We start from the raw sequence: 5,997 nt of genomic DNA on the forward strand, positions 1-5,997 counted from the left end.
CTCTTTCCCATTTAACTCTGAAACTTTACCTGAGAGGGGAAGGATTATGCCTCTGCAGTATTTGCTCCTGCACCTTTTGCCTCTTGTCCAAAATAAAAGAGAACATAAAATGATTGCCTTAAACCTGTCACTGGGAAAAGACTTTGTTTTTTTCCAGGTAAATAAAGACATTTCCTGAGTTACTGAAGCTAAAATATTCTTTTTTAAAAATCAGCATAAAATGGACAGATTAAATCCCAAGTTTATGCCTTTATTTTTCCTAGGGAGGTTTTTGTGCAACTGTGTTAATCCAAGCTGAGCTGCCTGAAACAAAAGCTGCTGTGGGTCTGAGAGATTAATTTTAAACTCTTCTCAAACTGAGGAGTCTAGCAAAGCTCTCTGTATAATCCCCGCATTTCAGTATGAGCCATTTCAGAGGAAAACTTCCAGAAATTGCCATTCTGAGTTCCAAAAGCTTTGACTCCACAGATATTACAGTGTCAGGGACAGTTCTCTGGCAAATTTCAGTGTTATTTTCCTGGAATAAGTGATCAAGTGAGCTGATGTGAGTCAGACACTGCTGTGTAAGACACACCAGATTTACCACTAATTCAGACCACCTCAGAACGATTAAGCACTGAGCTGATGCTGTCACTGAGGTAGAGGAAAGGCTGTTTTCTAGCACCAGTACCTTGGGTAAAGATTAACAGGATTTGGAGGACTGACTGGGGATGAAAAGAGATTCTGTTCTATATAGCATTTAGTATTACCTCCTCATTTAGCCTTCCTCAGGTAACAACCCATCTTCCTTGGGCACAAAGCAACACACAAAAATCAGAACCACAACAAAGACAGTGCGTGCTCCTAAATCATCAGTTTAGGGTCTCACTACAATTTAAAATGAAGTCATTGGACACAAGGATTATTTCTGTGGCTGAAGAAATGAAGCACAAGGAAGACAGACTGCCTTGACTTTCAGTCACCTAATTACAATCAGGAGACACATGTGGTGGAAACCTATTCACAAACATGTAACATGGCCACCCCTTTTTCTTACTTGCCTTTTTCCAGTGGCTACCAAATGAATGTGTATGGCCTGAGCCATATTTCTGAAGGCAAAAAGACCACAGAGAGACAGCTCCAATATGAAGTAGAAAAAGGCCTTTGTGGTCAACTGAATTTAGTAACGTCACCAGGAGCTTCTGACTCAGAGCCCCATCCTGCCCAGCCACGCGCCCAAACCACCACCCCCCACGTACCTGCCAAACCAGCAAGGTTCAACCCACCTGGAGCTGTGCCACAGGCAGCTGGACAGAAGGTGACTGATGCAGCTGTAAAGCAACATCTAATGAAGGAATGTGTTCTATTTGAGGGTTGTAATTAAGGCACACTGTCACACTGCTGCTGGCTGAGGCAGGAAGGCTCCCGATGAGTTGTACCAGGAGAAAGAACAGATGGGATCAGGTTGTTATTCCACTTCAGACCAGTTCACGTTGGCTTGAGTTAAGCTCAGACCAGTTTAACCGAGCTTTTTGCTTGTCTGCTTCTGCTGCCTGGCAGGGATCCCAGAGAAACAGGCTGCCTGCATTGCTCGGACACAGAGGAGGGTGCCCTGGCTCCAGCTGTTAGCAAGGAAGGAGTGGCACAGGCTGCAGCTTTCCAGGGGCTCTGGGTGCAGCAGGAGGGGGCACTGCTACAGCAATCAAAAGTGCAAGACCCCGCAGCCAAATGTTCCATCTCTGAACAGCCTCCAAGGCCTGCTGCTGCTCTCACTGTTCCTGCAGACTAGCTATGGAGGGTTTCATTGCACAGGGACAAAAACCACCCCCTACATGCACTTAAAGCAAAAGATTCAAACGCTTCCAGGCTAGTGTCCACCTCCTGCAAGTTCGGCTTAACTTTTTCCTTCCGTGGGCGTCCCAGACAGCTTAACCTGCTCCCAGGTGGACATCGCTGCTTGCAGAGCAGTGAACGGTGAGCTGACAGCTCCCTCCTCTGTCAGAAAGCGCTAAAAGCAGCCTCCAAATCCGTCTTCATGTCACTGGGAGCAGAGGACCTGAATAACAAAGGGGTTTATGCATTTTTATTTTTTCCAATGCATGTACTGACCATTTAATGGAAATCACATATGAACGTTTCGTGTCAGGAGGATGTTATCCCTGAGGTGTTCCCTTGGCTGACAAGCCAGCCTGAGATATAAGCAGAGTGTTGCATATGCCAGACCGTTTGTGCTTCATGCAGAGTTTAAGCCCAGGGGTTTTTTTGATGGCTCTTGAAACAAAACCAGAATTGGGGGCGGGTAGGGGGTGGCACTCAACAGGAAAACAGAATTTGAAAAAACAGTAACATGGTGGAGAAATTTAATTATTTCAGGATCAAGTTGCATCAATATATTCTGCTCCATTTAGTCTCTAAAACTAAGAAGGGGAACAGTTTTTATTTCACTTTTACAGAGTGTAATTAATTCTTACAAATATCTCAAAATTCAGAAAGCAGGAAACGATCAGATTATCTTATTGTAAGCTGCACAAAAAGTTATTAAATACCTTACTGTACAACTGAAATCTTCTGTTTTTCTGAAGTTTTACACAGCATTCAATATTTCTGCATGGTAAAATTATTGCTGGATCCTACTAAACTTCTCTGGATTTTGTCTTTTCTGCTCCATTTAAAAACTCAAAGTTATGGATAAATTTTGTCATTGAGCATAAACTGAACTTCACTGGTCTTGCTTGCTGCCAGCTAGTCAAACCATAGATTTTTCTGATGGGGTTTTTAATTCAATTAAGTCTCTCCACACATACAACTAGGTAAACTTACTTTCTATGCATTTTCTTGCCATAGCAAAATGCCCTGTACAAGCTTAAAGCAAAGGTGCTTTGTTGGTGTGAAAGAAGCTAAATTATTGTGAATTGAATTCAAGGCAGCTTTCAACTGAGATACCAGTTAAAAGAATTGTGCAGAAAAACAAATTATTTGCAACAAAAAATATAGTGAAATGCAGAAAAGATTTTCAGAACTGCACAAGGAGCTGCTTGTGCCCTATTTGTGAGAGAGAGGAAGGTGGGTCACACTAGGATTAAAGGATGATCTTGTGAAAGTCACTGCTGTCTGGAGCTGTCATGCCCAAGAGCCAGCCAGCATCTCTAAGAGGTTCAGGCTTCTGGACACACAATCCTGGGTAGAGATGTGAGATAAACCTTGGGTTTAGGTAATAAATCTCCTTCACATGAGGGAACCAGGAGGATCCCACACTTGGACAGGGAATATAGAACACAAATATCTCTGGTCACTTCATTGTAGGATTTTAAAGAGCTATTTCTGCATCTGGGGAGGCAGGGGATAAGCTTCCACACCCAAGCTGTGCTCAGAAAGCCTGTGTTCCTCTGAACCTTGATGGTTTCTGTGCCAGGGTTTCTCTCAGTGACAATACAGAGCTGGTTCCTCCTCCAGCAGTCCTGCAGCAGAGTTCGCTACCCATTGGGCCAGGGAAGCCAGACCAATGCCACCCAGGAGGTGCCTGTCTCACAAAGAAACCTGCACCGGTGTCATAGACTTCAACTGCATTGAGCTGGAGCTTGTAGGCTTCACTTCTCCAACCACAGCTAAGAGCTTGTGTTTGACTAGAGGCCACAAACTTTGTGGAGCTTCTGCTTCCTCTCTGAAAATCAGAGGGTTTGAATTTCCTTCTCCCTGAGGAAGGGCAGTTCCCTGTTCTTTGAAAATTCCCTGTGCAGACCACTGGAGTTCTCCCCCTTGTTAGGGCTATCATGACAGCAATGCTGATGAACACAGCACCCACAGGTCCATCTGCAAGTTGACACAAGTGGAGAGACACAAGTGAGTTAATTGCTACAGCAACAGGGACAGAGGATGCTAAAGGACTGGCTTTTGAGGTGGCCACCTCGTCTAGGACTTCAGAAAAGTGACTTGCCCCTCAGGCTTCTTTACCTGTGAGACAAGTCAGAAACTTAAACTTCATCAAGACCTGCACTTGGCCTAAATGCATAGACTGGGGGGAGAGAAAGAGTGATGTCCTAAATGTGAGTAATAGATCTCCTTTTGGTTTGGACTCTGCTGCTTTTACTTTTTTTTATACTGGCACCACTGGGAGAGTTCCCATTTGTTTAATTAGGCCACATACGAGGAACCTGTGAAGACACTTTACATGTTTGGAGTTGCTTGACCTGCTAATTTTAATCTTTTATGAATCTGTGCATCTGGGTTCAGATGAAAGTTCTTGATTTTAAGAGGAGGTGGTGGATATCCAAATTAGCTTGGAAAGACAAGTTTTGGGGGGCATTTTTGCTAGAACAGGCAGCTGCTTCACACTGCTCAGCTCATAGCTCTAAAGCAAAACCAACATTAATGTACTGTCACGTTATGTTTGATAAGCTTGTCCAGAAACTGAGAATGCTCTCTTTAGAAAGTCTGAAAGGCAAATTATGATACTTGAATTCAAACCATGACAGAAATGAGACAAAGGTAAGAGAACGTATCAAGTTCTCACTACAAACAACTTTAAAAAGTATGGTTTACAGAGTTAGACTGAGGGTCCTCATAGCTGGTAGCAGAGCTTGTTGGTGTCCATCTTCATCTCAATCCATTAAAAGCTATCTATTTAGCAAAATTGAAAAAAGTAGCTCCTGAAGCACCGTGATTAACACGATGCCCACTCAAACAGTGCTTACCTGAGAGAGCAGGACCTGGGACCTTAGATTCTTCCAAATCCAAAGAGCTCTCCACCTTGGGCAAGGAAATTCTGCTCTAGGAAAAGGAGAACACACATACTGTGATCAAAACACCCACCAGTGTTTTTTAAACAAAGGCCAAATTTCCTAATGGACCATGAATGTCCTGCTTTGAGCCAGGATGAAGCTCAAACCAGGACAAATGAAAAAGAGTAGTAGGCCACAAGGATCTCAGATAGTAAGAAAAACAAACAAACAAAAAGAACCTATGAGCTAGGAATAACTGATTTGTGATTAAAATCCCACCAAACTGGTGTCCATTCCACATAGGTAATTCCACAATGGACTTCAGACTGTTAACTTCTGCCTCAATGTTTCTATAAGGTCAGAGAAGTATGGCTATACTTCTATAAGGTGTAGCCATCATCCCACAGGACAAACAACCACAGGGCCTCACAACAGTGCAGTGTTGGTTGTCCCCTGAGAATCAGTCCCAAGCTGTATGCATTAAACCTATGTATCAGTTTGTATCAAATGTTTGCTAGATTAAAGAAGTCAGCTTCCTGGAAACTCTTCATGGAGCATACTAGCCCCAGAGACACATTTACTGACAAGGGATAAGCAGCTCCTTCCTCTACAGGCACCAGTGAGTAGTTCATAAAGAGGTCAGTCTAAAGTTAGCTGGCAATGCAAGTGCTGTCAAATGAGAAGGGAATGGGGATGGGAAGAGGCACCTCTGAACAGGATCACGTACCAGGATTGGCACAGCAGCTCCCAGTTTCCCTTAAGGGAACCAGGATTAAATAGGCTCTCCCCAAATGCCAGCTAAAGGCTACTGTCCCTGTTGCACAAGGGAACCTTGAGAGATGTACAGACTGTCCTCATTCTCCTCAACTTACACCAATTGCCCTCTCAGAAAAGCAATGCCTGAGGCCCCCCAAGGCCAGCTCCACCTGTTCATTCTTTCTAGGGGCACAAAGGGCAAAACAAGGCAACAGATTAAGCAGTTCCCTTCATCTGGGCCACAGAGAAGGCATTGCTTCAAAAACGGGGCTCTGCACCCCAAGGTGAGGGCAATCCCCACCATCAGGCGTGCCAGGGACCATGCTCAGATCCTGGCAGTGAGACATGGCACAGACTTCAATGCTTCCAGCTCTGTCCTGTGCTGCCTGCCAGCTCCTCGGCTCCCTCCAGCTCTGCTCAACCTCTGTGAACAGCAGAGCCCACCTGTTCGAGCCCAACAATCAGGGAACCCGCTCTCAGCCCACACAGCCTCATCGGAGAGGCCCGCACTGAGCAAACGGGATCCCCGACACAACAGCCCCTC

Source organism: Chaetura pelagica, unplaced genomic scaffold (genome assembly GCF_000747805.2).
Source record: "Chaetura pelagica isolate M959 unplaced genomic scaffold, ChaPel_1.0 scaffold630, whole genome shotgun sequence".
Classification (NCBI taxonomy): domain Eukaryota; kingdom Metazoa; phylum Chordata; class Aves; order Apodiformes; family Apodidae; genus Chaetura; species Chaetura pelagica.